Here is a 12,299-nt window from a genome sequence, read left to right as displayed (position 1 = left end):
GACTTTACTATGAGTTTGTGTGTTTTTCTGTGATTTCAGGTATTTTCTGACTGAAATTGAGGGAGCTGAGCAAAAATCTGATTTAGGTTGAAAAAGGACTGCTGGTGTTGTTGGATTCTGACCTCCCTGGACTCGGAATGGAATTTTTGGAGCTACAGGAGTCCAATTGGTGCGCTCTCAATTGCGTTGGAAAGTAAACATCCAGGGCTTTCCAGCAATATATAATAGTCTATACTTTGCATGAAGATAGATGATGTAAACTGGCGTTCAATGCCAGTTCCATGTTGTAGTCTGGCGTTCAGCGCCAGAAACAGGTTGCAAGCTGGAGTTCAACGCCAGAAACAGGTTACAACCTGGCGTTCGACTCCAGAAACAGCCCAGGCACGTGAGAAGCTTAAGTCTCAGCCCCAACACACACCAAGTGGACCCCAAAAGTGGATTTCTGCACTATTCATCTTAGTTTACTCATTTTCTGTAAACCTAGGTTACTAGTTTAGTATTTAAACAACTTTTAGAGACTTGTTTTGTATCTCATGATATTTTTAGATCTGAATTTTGTACTCTTTGAAGGCATGAGTCTCTAAACTCCATTTTTGGTGGTGAGGAGCTCTGCAGCGTCTCGATGACTTAATGCAATTATTTATGTTTTCCATTCAAACACGCTTGTTCCTATCTAAGATATTCATTCGCGCTTCACAATGAAGAAGGTGATGATCTGTGACACTCATCACCTTCCTCAATCCACGAACGTGTGCCTGACAACTATCTCCGTTCTACAATAGATTGAATGAGTATCTCTTAGATTCCTTAATCAGAATCTTCGTGGTATAATCTAGAATCCAGAAAGTCTAAACCTTGTCTGTGGTATTCCAAGTAGGATTCTGGGATTGGATGACTGTGACAAGCTTCAAACTCGCGAGTGTTGGGCGTAGTGACAGACGCAAAAGGATCAAGGGATCTTATTCCGACATGATCGAGAACCGACAGATGATTAGCCGTGCTGTGACATAGCATTTGGACCATTTTCACTGAGAGGAGGGGAAGTAGCCATTGACAACGGCGATGCCCTACATACAGCTTGCCATGGAAGGAGCCTTGCATGTTTGAAAGTGAGAAAGCATTATGTTGCAGGGATTCAGAAGACAAAGCATCTCCAAAATCCCAACATATTCTCCATTACTGCGTAACAATTACTTTTTTTACACTTTTTTTTATCTTTTACAATCGAGGCTAAAGAATCCTATTGATATCCTGACTAAGATTAATAAGATAACCGTAGCTTGCTTCAAGCCAACAATCTCCGTGGGATTCGACCCTTATTCACGTAAGGTATTACTTGGATGACCCAATGCACTTGCTGGTTAGTTGTGTGGATTGCAAAAGTGTGATTGCAATTTCGTGGACTAAAGAAGTACACAGTGGCATTTGTGGCAATCACCTCGGAGCGCAGGCACTCGCCAAAAAAGTACTTTGGGTAGGATTTTATTGGCCAACTCTACAAAAAGAAGCCACAGAATTTGGAAGGACATGTTTACCATGTCAGAAACATGCCAACTTTCACACCGCCCCGCCAGAAAAACTCATCAGCATGACCTCACCTTAGCCATTTGCAAAATGGGGACTCCATCTCCTCGGACCTTTTCCTCAAGGATCGGGACAAGTCAAATTCCTTATAGTAGGAATAGACTACTTCACAAAATAGATCAAGGCAGAACCCCTAGCCAACGCCACAGCTCAAAGAAGTCGGAAATTTCTATATAGAAATATCGTCACAAGGTTCGGAGTTCCATACTCCATTACTACACACAATGGTACCCAGTTTACAGACGCAGGCTTCAGAAAAACTAGCGGCCGACTTGAATATAAAACAACAATTCACCTCTGTTGAGCACCCCCAAGCCAATGGGCAAGCTGAAGCTGCTAACAAAGTTATATTAGCAGGGTTAAAACAGAGATTATAGGACGCAAAGGGAGCCTAGGCTGAAGAGCTCCCGCAAGTCCTATGGGCATATCGAACGACTCCACATTCCACGACAAAGGAGTCACCTTTCCGATTAGCTTACAGAATGGAGGCAATGATCCCATTGGAGGTCAAAGAAGGATCACCCAGAGCAATCCATTTTAGTGAAAAAACCAATTCCCAACTTCAAAGGGAAGAGCTCGACTTACTTCCAGAAATCCAAGAAAGAGCTCGGATAAGGGAAGAGGCGTTGAAATGACGAATGGCCTCTAGATACAACCGAAAAGTAATACAGCGGGCCTTTGCTGAAGACGACCTCATCCTAATCTGAAACGACATAGGAACAATTTGACCTGGAGAAGGAAAGTTGGCAGCAAACTGGAAAGGACCCTTCCGAGTCATAGAGGTACTGGGAAAAGGCTACTACAGGCTTTCCGAACTCGACGGGAGAGAGCTTCCTAGGTCATGGCACACCTGCAACCAAAAAAGGTACTATAGTTAGGGATGATAAAGGACCTTGGGACAAGGCGCACTCTTTTTCCTGAAAAGATTTTTTAACGAGGCGCCAAGACCAAGACCTATAAATCACCGACTTAGGAAACTAACCCCCGCATGTATATATTTGCATTTTCTTTTAATAAGATCTGTTCAGATTTTCTACAAACACTCAAGCCACATTATTCTGAAACATTCATCGCCCGATTATAAAGCTACAGATCGACAGAAAGTGGAAACCAAATTCACTGCGCGATCACGATAAAGACCAAAAATGAAAACCAAATGCATTAAAAGGTCGACCAAACGAGGGTTAAAACCCAAACTCTACGAAATTGGCAAAAATGAAAACGGAATAATGCAAGAAGTTATAGAAAGTGATCCAAAGAAAGGACCTGACGAGGTCCTAATAAAATGGATTGCTATAAAATAACTTAAAGACTGGCCGACATAAAGAAGTCGGACCAGCCACAACAACCCAAGTTATAAGTAAAACCTTGGAAAGAGGTCTGGCCAACCCTATAAAAGAGGATTACTATAACTTAGAAGAGTCCGACATGATGAAGTCGGACTCCTACGAAAAAGTTACAAAGGTAATCCCTGAAAGAGACTTGAACAAGGTCCAAGAAAGAGGATTACCAAGTAACTCGACAGGGCCTGACATGATGAAGTCGGCCCAAGATATAAAGTTACAGAAGGTAATCCCTGAAAGAGACATGAACAAGGTCCAAGAAAGAGGATTACCAAGTAACTTGACAGGGCCCGACATGATGAAGTCGGCCCAAGATGTAAAGCTACAGAAGGTAATCCCTGAAAGAGACCTGAACAAAGTCTAAGAAAGAGGATTACCAAGCAACTCGACAAGGCCCGACATGACGAAGTCGGCCTAAGATGCAAAGCTACAAAAGGTAATCCCTGAAAGAGACCTGAACAAGGTCCAAGAAAGAGGATTACCAAGTAAAGGATCCGACATGATAAAGCTACCCTTGGAAGAGACCTAAGTAAAGTCCAAAAAGGAGGGCTACAAACGAACAACTCGGAGTAAAAACCAAGTTGAAGAATTGGCAATCTCAGTATTATGATTCCTTATGAAAAACAATAGTTTAAGATTGTTGAAAATGGCGTCAGGCAAAGGAATCAAGCCGATCATCCCGATACTCTCAAAGACTACGAAGACACCAAGACAAGCGCAAAGGATATGATATAAAAACAGAAAGTCATAATAATAGCCAGCTTCAACGGCCAACAAATTCAGCCTACGAAGCCAGGAAACTATTTTGTTTACAAAAATAAAGTTGCTAAAACCAGCAACTAAGAAGGTGTCAAAAGTCAACAAAGTAAGAGTTCAAACGCCCACAAATCGGGCTATCTACACAAAGTAATTACAGAAATCAAATCAAGCACCCGAAGGCTTCTCGACAGCATCAGCACGAGGTGAAGGAGGACGAGTCTGGAGAGGCACTGCGTCCACTGTCCCATCATCCCGATTCAATATCTGGCAATCAGGATCGGCCACAGAACAAGCAGGAGTTGAAGAAGCCGACACGACAAAAGCTTTGGCGACAGGCTCAGAGGGAGGCTCAACATCATCATCATCAGGGTCCTCGAGAACGATCTTGCCATCCTTCACAACATTATCCAAGCTAAACAAGGCAAGGTCAGCTTCCGGGGCAATAACCCGAACTTGCTCCTTCAGGTTCTCATAAGCAGCAGTTACGCTGCCCACAAGATGACCCTGGAGCTCGGAATAATCAACCTAGGACGACTCTAACTCTTCCCGAAGACGCATCACTTCCCGGTAGGATGTGACATAGCTTTCTTTGTGTCTTAGGGTTGTGTCCTCAGCCAACTGCACAGAAGCTGCCAAAGCAAGGGAACTAGCCTTCTCCACCTCCAACTCCTTCTTTTGTTTAGCCATCTCCGCCTCAAACTCCTCCTTCAGACCCTTCATCCGATCAAACTCTTGCTTAGCTTCCTCTATAAAAGCTTTGGTAGCATGCAGGGGCAGATTTTGGGCAGTTCGATATAAAGCAACTCCCATATGAGCCATCTTAACACTACTCCGAGTTATGAAATATAAGTGATCGAGGAGAGATACATCATCCATTTAGAGGGCACTATAAGGTGTGATCTGCTGGTCCACAAAGCCAATAGGGTCAAAATCCGGGGCATCCAGATTAAAAGGTTCGACGGTTCGAGGTCTTTTAGGAGGAGGAACGTCCGAAGAAGAAACCACCGCAGCAGTAGAAGATTGTGGGGGATCCGCTAAATGGACCCGAGGTGTAGGGATCATTCTCCTCGGGCCAGGAGAGCTTGGCACAGACGGCTTCAATGAGACCTGAGAAGTCCCTTCTCCAGCTACACGGGCCGAGGTGTTTTGAGCTGCAGTAGCTTTCCTCGCCTTCTTGAAAGCCTTCATTGCATCTTTGTTCTTGGCCATCTCTGAAAAATGGAAAATAACAAATTATCATACTAGGAAGAAAGTAGGAGAAAAACAAGAAAACAAGATATATGAAAGCAATATCCAATGCAGTTCGAATAAGGGACGGGTCTCCCAAAGAATTTTTAGTATCCAAGTGAGGAGGTTCCCCCCAAATATCCTCCAGGACATTCACAAAGGCCTGCTCGACCTCGTCCAACATCTCCCAAGTATATCGGGATACCACTATGTTTATCTGCCACTCTAAGGGAAAGCAGGGCTCGTTATTTTCATCCAGAAAGAAAGGTCGGGCTCCTTCAACAGCCCGAACCTTAAAGAAGTAATTCTTAAAATCCCGGAAAGCTTCATCATACATGGAAAAAATCTTATGCCCCTGGGCAGACCTAAAAGAAATCCAAGAAGCCTTCTTCTTGGTAGTCCCAGTCTTGGTCAACACAAAAAGATATAGAAAAAGAGTTTGCGAATGTGTAACACCAAATTTTTGACAAACAAGTTGAAAAATCTTGATGAAGCCCCATGAATTCGGATGGAGCAGCGACGGAGCTACATTACACGACCACAACAAATCAGTCTCAAACGAGGTAAAAGGAAAGATGATGTCCAACTGGCTGAAGAAATAGTCATAAGCATAAAAGAAAAGGCGCTCCCCCTGGGTTAGGGCAGGAAAGCAAACCCTCTCTTCGGAGTCAACTGCCACCAACTCATAATTCTTCTCTTGATCCCTACTCTTACAGAGACGGTGATGCTTCCTAAGCTCCACACAGAATTCAACATTGACCATAGAAACACGCATCAAAACAAGGGAGTCCAGCCAATCGGACATACCCTTAGGAACCTTAGAAGACGTCTCTATAATATTTTTGCGAGAAGACATAGCCAACTAGTCCTACAAACAAGAAAAAAAGAGCGGATTACTAAAAACATCTCGGACAAAACCAAAACAACTCAGCCAGTACAGTCCAAACACGGCACAAACAGCAAAAGAAACTCCAGGACCCACTCCCAAAAGTCCAGGGGCATCTTTTGGGGGCAACCAGGGAACAAAGAGTCAGGAAAATCTACAAGGATAAACGCCCGAACAAAATTCGCAGCAAAAGCAAAGAAGAACCTTTCCCAAAGAAATTAACATCCCAAAAAGAAAAACAAAACGCAAATGAGCTGCCAAAAGAAAAAAAGTTCCTTCACGAAGCCATCTCCATCAATGAAAATTAATCAACAGAATAAAAGCCATCAAAAGGAGCAAACTTCCTCAAAACAACAAAGTTCAGCAAAACAGGAATAGCATACGAAGCCCTAAAAAGCTAAATCAGGAGAAAACACCCAGAAGCATACATAAGGGCAAAAAGAAGACCAGAAGGCATGCATCACAGTGATAAACTGAGCGTGATAATATACAAAGATTCAAGTTTTCCAACATGCACTCAGTCGAAACTTCAAAAGCAAATACAGAGCAGCAAAATAGACGACGGAAGAAAAAAGAAAAACTAACCTGAAAAAAGGAGAAGAATATGGAAGAAGGTTGAAAACGAAGAGGCCAGAAGTTGCCGCCGGAAGCACTCACGATCGCCAAAACTATGTTGAGACACCAAGAAACGTAGGTTTTCAGGGAAGGTGAGAAAGATAAGGGGAGTTACGAAATAGAGAAGAGAAACCGTTTTGTGAAAAGTTTAAAAAGAACAAAGAAACGGAGCATCAAAACCAATTAATGAAGGCATTAAAACCCTCGTGCATTCCCAAGGCAAGGACGCTAAAAAGCGCGCGCTCTCAGAGGAAACGAAACGTTCTTCATTCAAAAAGGGAACCCTACAAAGACAAAAGCGACAAAATGCTCGAGTTCGGCTTCACCCGAGAAGGATCAAAAGTCTTAAAACTAAAGACTCAACCTCAAAAGGAAGACCGAGCTCGAACAGGGGCACTGTTCATACCTTTGGTCAAAGCTGTCCGACCCAGGATGTTCTACAGACAAAGCGACCGACCTCTTCAGGTCAGGATGACCTGACCTCTTCTCAAAGAGCTCAGCCAAGTCACAGGAAAGCCCAACAAAGGGCCCAAATAGAGGAACACGACCCCAATCCAAAGGCAGCCCAAGCCTATAGAGATAAGGGCGGTTCCCATGAAAGATAAAGATAAGATAAAATAACTAACTTATCTTATCTACACAGGTCACTCTACACCATTATAAATACGCTGGAGCACCCTGGTATAACTCATACTCTGATTCTACTCAATACCTGTTTAATACCCTTGCTAACTTAAGCATCGGAGTCCCTTGCAGGTACCCCCTACCCTCTGGGGACGAAGGAATCAGCACTGCCACCAAGTCCAACAAATCGGACACAACAACTCCAACCATTACAGAAGATCTCATCCGAGATCGACCTACAGTTTCAGGTAACCCTCGGAACAGCTTTCTATGGGAATCTCTTACCCAATCCGCTCCTGGTATGCAGATATCATCCACAATCTGGTCATAGTTGGGACTGCTATCTATTCTGGATTGATAGCTCACTTCTGTGAATGGTATGGTTCGTAGCTTTAACACCTTCAAGATGTTCATAGGACTAAAATCCACCGTTACCCCTCTTACGAAGCTTATATAAGATTCATCTGCCCTATCATACCTGACTGCGTTTGCATAAAACTCTCTTACAAGAGTTGCGTTTACTTTTGTGACCGTATCAGTGAGGAGCTCCCATCTTCTCTTTTCCACCTTCTCTGTGATTTCGGGGCACTCAATTTTTTTGACTTGAAAGCCTAGCTCATATATTATCTCTTTATCAACCATCCACCCAAATTGTAATGCATGGTGAAAGGTTCTAAATTTCTTCTTATCAAAAGGGGGTTGCTCCATAGGCTCCTTCTCTTTTCTTCTTTTAGAGCTCGACGATGCCATGAGTGACCTTTGAATTCGAATTTGTAGAAGTATGGATGATTGTAGCTTAAAATATGTAGCTATGAGAGTGTGTGAGAAAGCTTTTGATGGAAGAAGAAGTTTTGAGTGTGTGTTCCGAAAGAAAGAAATGTGAGGGGAGCGTTTTGGAATGTGGGGAGGTACGGAATGAGAGGGGGATGGGTGATTGAAGGGTGTGGATTGAGAGTAAAAACCAATGGTGGATGGTTGGGATTTGGGATGAAATGAGGACAATGATCACCACCTTTATGAGGTTCTTGGTTCGGTCTACAAGGATATCCTTCTTCCAATGTTGCATGGCAACACTTCCCAAGGTACCCCCTTTGAAGACATGTGTATAGTCCCCCTTTTGAAGTGGTCGAACCCCCTTCCTTTGGGTTGTCCCATTAGTTTTCTCCAATCCTTCCTTCATTTCCTATAAAAAACAAAAGGAATGCAAAAGTTATTTGAATTTTTTTTTGTGGCCAAAGTTAAAGAGTGGACTGGCTACTTTTTAAATTTTTTGTTTTTAAACAACTAAATGCTATTCATGAATGCAAACCAACTGATCAATTAAGTGTTTATGTATGCAACATTGGTGACACCAAACTTAGTTTGTGAGCATGTAATGTAGAGAGAGTTGATTAAGGCTCTAAGATTGACATGATATGAATTGTATTCATGCCCTCTTGGTGTGTCTTGAACACCAAACTTGTTGTTCACTATATGTTGCATACAAGGGACTCTTCTAAGTATTTGTCAAAGTTGATTTGGAATTCATGAACCTTGCTTTATTAACAACTATTAAAGGTCTAAAGGAAAGGATATAAAACATGGGTTGCCTCCCATGAAGCGCTTCTTTTGCGTCATTAGCTTTACGTTTGGCCTTTGTCAGGGTGGTTGGTAATGCCTCAAATCTTACCATCTCACAATGAATCGACCTCCATTGGCTTTATTAAGAATCTCCACATGTTCCACGGAGAGAATTCTTCTGATGGTGTACACTTGAGGTAGCTGAGATGGGATGGTGGGGAGATGAGGTGGGATAGATGGGAAATGAGCAGAGATTACTTCATCCCCTGGAGAGAAATCCTCTGTTGGGATCTTCTTGTTCCTCCATCCCCTTGGTGCCTTCTTCCTTGTTTCTTTTAATGCTACCCTGCTCCTTGTGGCCTCTTTGTCAAGGGAAATTTTATTGCTAGTCTCATATGACTTAGGTGGGTTTAGCTCCTCTTGGGTTTCCCTTAGCTGTTGTGCCTTCTGACTGTATTATTTGTCAACCAAAAGGATTCTCATGTGTATTGTGTGTGCTTCTGTGCTTGTTTCTTCCACCAATGCCTTATTGTGATCCTCCCTTAATTCCTTGTTTTCTTGATCTGCTTCTTGTTAGGGTTTGAAGATATTGAAGGTAAGTTGTTCATCATGTATCCTCAGTATTAGCTCTCCTTGCTCCACATCTAGAAGTGCTCTAGCTGTGGCTAGGAATGGTCTTCTCAATATGATTGGATGGAAGTGACTCTCTTTCATCTCCAAGATAACAAAGTCTGTGGGAAGGAAGTAGTTCCCAACCATCACCAACACGTTTTCAACCACTCCTATTGCTTGTTTTTGAGTTTTGTTAGCCAACTTGATGATTACATCCATGGGCGTTAGCTCATTGATTTGAAGCTTCTTCATGAGGGATAAAAATCATTAAGTTGATGCTTGCTCCCAGGTTACAGAGTCCCTTATCAATCCTTGTTTCTCTTATAGCACAAGGGATGTGAAAACTCCCTGGATCCTCCCTTTTTGTAGGCAACTCTGTTTGAATGAAAGCACTGCACTCCTTATTCATCACTATTGTTTGCCCTCCCTTTAGTGAATTTTTCTTGGTTAGCAGTTCTTTCATACACTTAATGTATGAGGGCATTTGTTGGAGAGCCTTGATGAATGGTATGTTTACATGGAGAGATGCAAACATGTCGAGGAACCTTGAATACATTCTCCTTTATACACCTCCTTTAGTCTTTGGGGAAAAGGTGCATATGGGTTCAGAATCTCCTTCTCCCTTAGCTCCTTCCTTTGTTTGGGGTTGGTTTCCTGGTCACTCTTCTCTTGCTTCTCTGCTGGAATATCTTGAGAGCGTTCTAATGGTTTGTTCAGTTCTTCCACACTCCCCTTATCACTTATAGTGACCATCTTGAATTCTTCCCATCTTACCTTCTTGGCTTCACCTATCGGGTTTTTCCCTGTGTCACTTGGGAAGCTATCAATAGGCTTGGAAATCTGCTGAGAAAGATATCCCACTTGAGACTCCAGCCTCTTGATGGTGTCTCCCTGGTTTTTGATATTAGCTCGCACTTCATCCTTGAACACTTTGTTGTCTTGGACTTCCTTACATATACCTTCAAGTAGAGTCTCAATTCTGGAGAGTCTATCTTCGGGTGGTGATGGTGAATTGAGGTAGGAGAGGTGAGAAGGGCCATTTTGGTTTTGATGTGGATGTTGAGAGGTACTATTGGGTGGGTGTTGATATGATCTCTGTGTGAAATGCTGGTGAGTTGCATTGTTGTTGGGGTTGTGACGTCTTTGATCCTGGCCTTGATCTTGTTGATTTTCCTACCCAAAGTTCGGGTGATTCTTCCAACCAGGATTATAAGTTTTGGAGTATGGGTCATGGGCCTGCCTAGGTGAGTTCCCAATATAGTTGGCTTGTTCCCAATCACTCTCTTCCTCTGTATTTACTCCTTCTTGAGCTGATGATGAAGTGGTAACTGCTGCAACTTGGTTCCCTTCCATCTTTTGGGTAAGGTCAGTTAACTACTTGTTGATCATCTTGTTTTGAGCCAGCAGTGCATTCATATGGTTTAACTCCATCACTCCTCGAGTGTTGCTCCTTTCAGAAGCATAGAAGTAGTCATGCTCAGCTATAGCCTCGATGACATCTGTGGCTTCTTCAATGGTCTTTTTCTTGTTCAGAGATCTCCCAGATGAGTGGTCTACTGCCTTCTTTGATTCATAAGAAAGACCCTCACAGAAATTGTGTAGTTGCACCCATTCATTGAACATGTCTGGTGGGCACCTTATGGTTAAGTCCTTAAACCTCTCCTATGCCTCATAGAGAGTTTCACCATCTTCTTGCTTGAAGGTTTGTAACTCAGCTCTTAACCTGTTGATTCTTTGAGGAGGGTAGAATCTTGCCAAGAATTTGTTCACCACATCTTCCCATGTTGTTAAACTCTCCTTTGGGAAAAATTCCAGCCTTTAGATACTTTATCCCTGAGTGAAAAGGGAAACAAAAGCAGTCTATAGGTGTCAGGATGAACGCCATTAGACTTCACAGTATCACATATCCTTAGGAAGGTGGTTAGATGTTGATTGGGGTCTTCTTGGGCGCTTCCTCCAAATGCACAGTTGTTCTGAACGAGGGTGATGAGCTGGGGCTTTAGTTCAAAGTTATTGGCATGTGTGGTTGGCTTTTAAATGCTACTTCCACAATTTCTTGGGTTTGGGTTGAGGTAAGAGCCTAGAACTCTTCTCTCTTGCCCAGCATGATTCATTGGGCCTTCTCTGGCATGCTTGTGAGCTTCTTCTTCATGGTGGTTATCCATATTCTCCTCTATGTCTATTTCAAAATACTCCTCTTCTTCCTCAGCACCAATGACTCTCTTCCCTCTTGCTTCCCTCCTTAATCTACGGAAGGTCCTCTCAGGTTCAGAATCAAACGAAGTTGAAGCTTCGCTTCTTCTACCTGTCATATAACCAACAGAGCAAAAAGCAAGAAAGAAAATAAATGAAGAAATTACTCTTGTTAGGATGGCTGTTAGTGTGAGTGGTGCAGTGTATCAAACAGTTAGTGGGTTAGTGAACTAAATGGTAGATGGCCAGGAAAACAGATGAAGAAAAAAGAAAACGGAAACGAAATAGCTAAACTGGAAGTAAATGACTAAGATGAAATAATCAAAACAATGAAAATTGCTCAATCTAGTTATCCTCCAACTTAATCATTGTCGATACAAAATCAATCCCCGGCAACGGCGCCATAAACTTGATGCACAAAAACATGTCTCTCAACAAATTTCCCTTCGGCATGTATACCAAATTGTCGTCAAGTAAAAACTCACAATAGAGTGAGGTCGAATCTCACAGGGATTGATTGGTCAAGCAACTTTAATTGGAGGAATGTTCTAGTTGAGCTAAGTAGAAGTTGAGTTGGTAATTGCAAAAAATTAAATGGCGGGAAAGCAAATGATAGAAAATGTAAATGCTGGAAATAAATGGCGGAAAGTAAATTGCAGAAAGTAAATTACAGAATCTTAAATGGGGATTTGGGGAGATGAACATAAAAGTAAATGGCAGAAGGTAAAGAGAATGGGTAAGATCATAAATGGGGAATTCATTGGGCTTAGGAGATGTTGCATTCTCCGGATCAAGTTCATTCTCATCTCTTCCTCAATCAATTCATTCATTGATCTCCTTGGCAATCTTAAGTGATTGGATCCCAATTCCTTGGCAACCCAATCTCTCTAAGCTTG

The 12,299-nt window shown here is 42.5% G+C and overlaps 1 non-coding gene across 1 annotated transcript; it reads left to right on the top strand.

Moving 5' to 3' along the window:
* The first annotated feature begins 10,831 nt into the window (after positions 1-10,831).
* LOC130937114 (small nucleolar RNA R71) lies at positions 10,832-10,935 on the top strand. Its single transcript, XR_009068347.1, has one exon. It is a non-coding gene; the product is annotated as a small nucleolar RNA R71 (small nucleolar RNA).
* The last annotated feature ends 1,364 nt before the right edge of the window (positions 10,936-12,299 follow it).

Source organism: Arachis stenosperma, chromosome 6 (assembly GCF_014773155.1).
Source record: "Arachis stenosperma cultivar V10309 chromosome 6, arast.V10309.gnm1.PFL2, whole genome shotgun sequence".
Lineage (NCBI taxonomy): Eukaryota > Viridiplantae > Streptophyta > Magnoliopsida > Fabales > Fabaceae > Arachis > Arachis stenosperma.
Note: the sequence above shows the minus strand (reverse complement) of the source record. Positions and strands in the feature narration are given on the sequence as shown.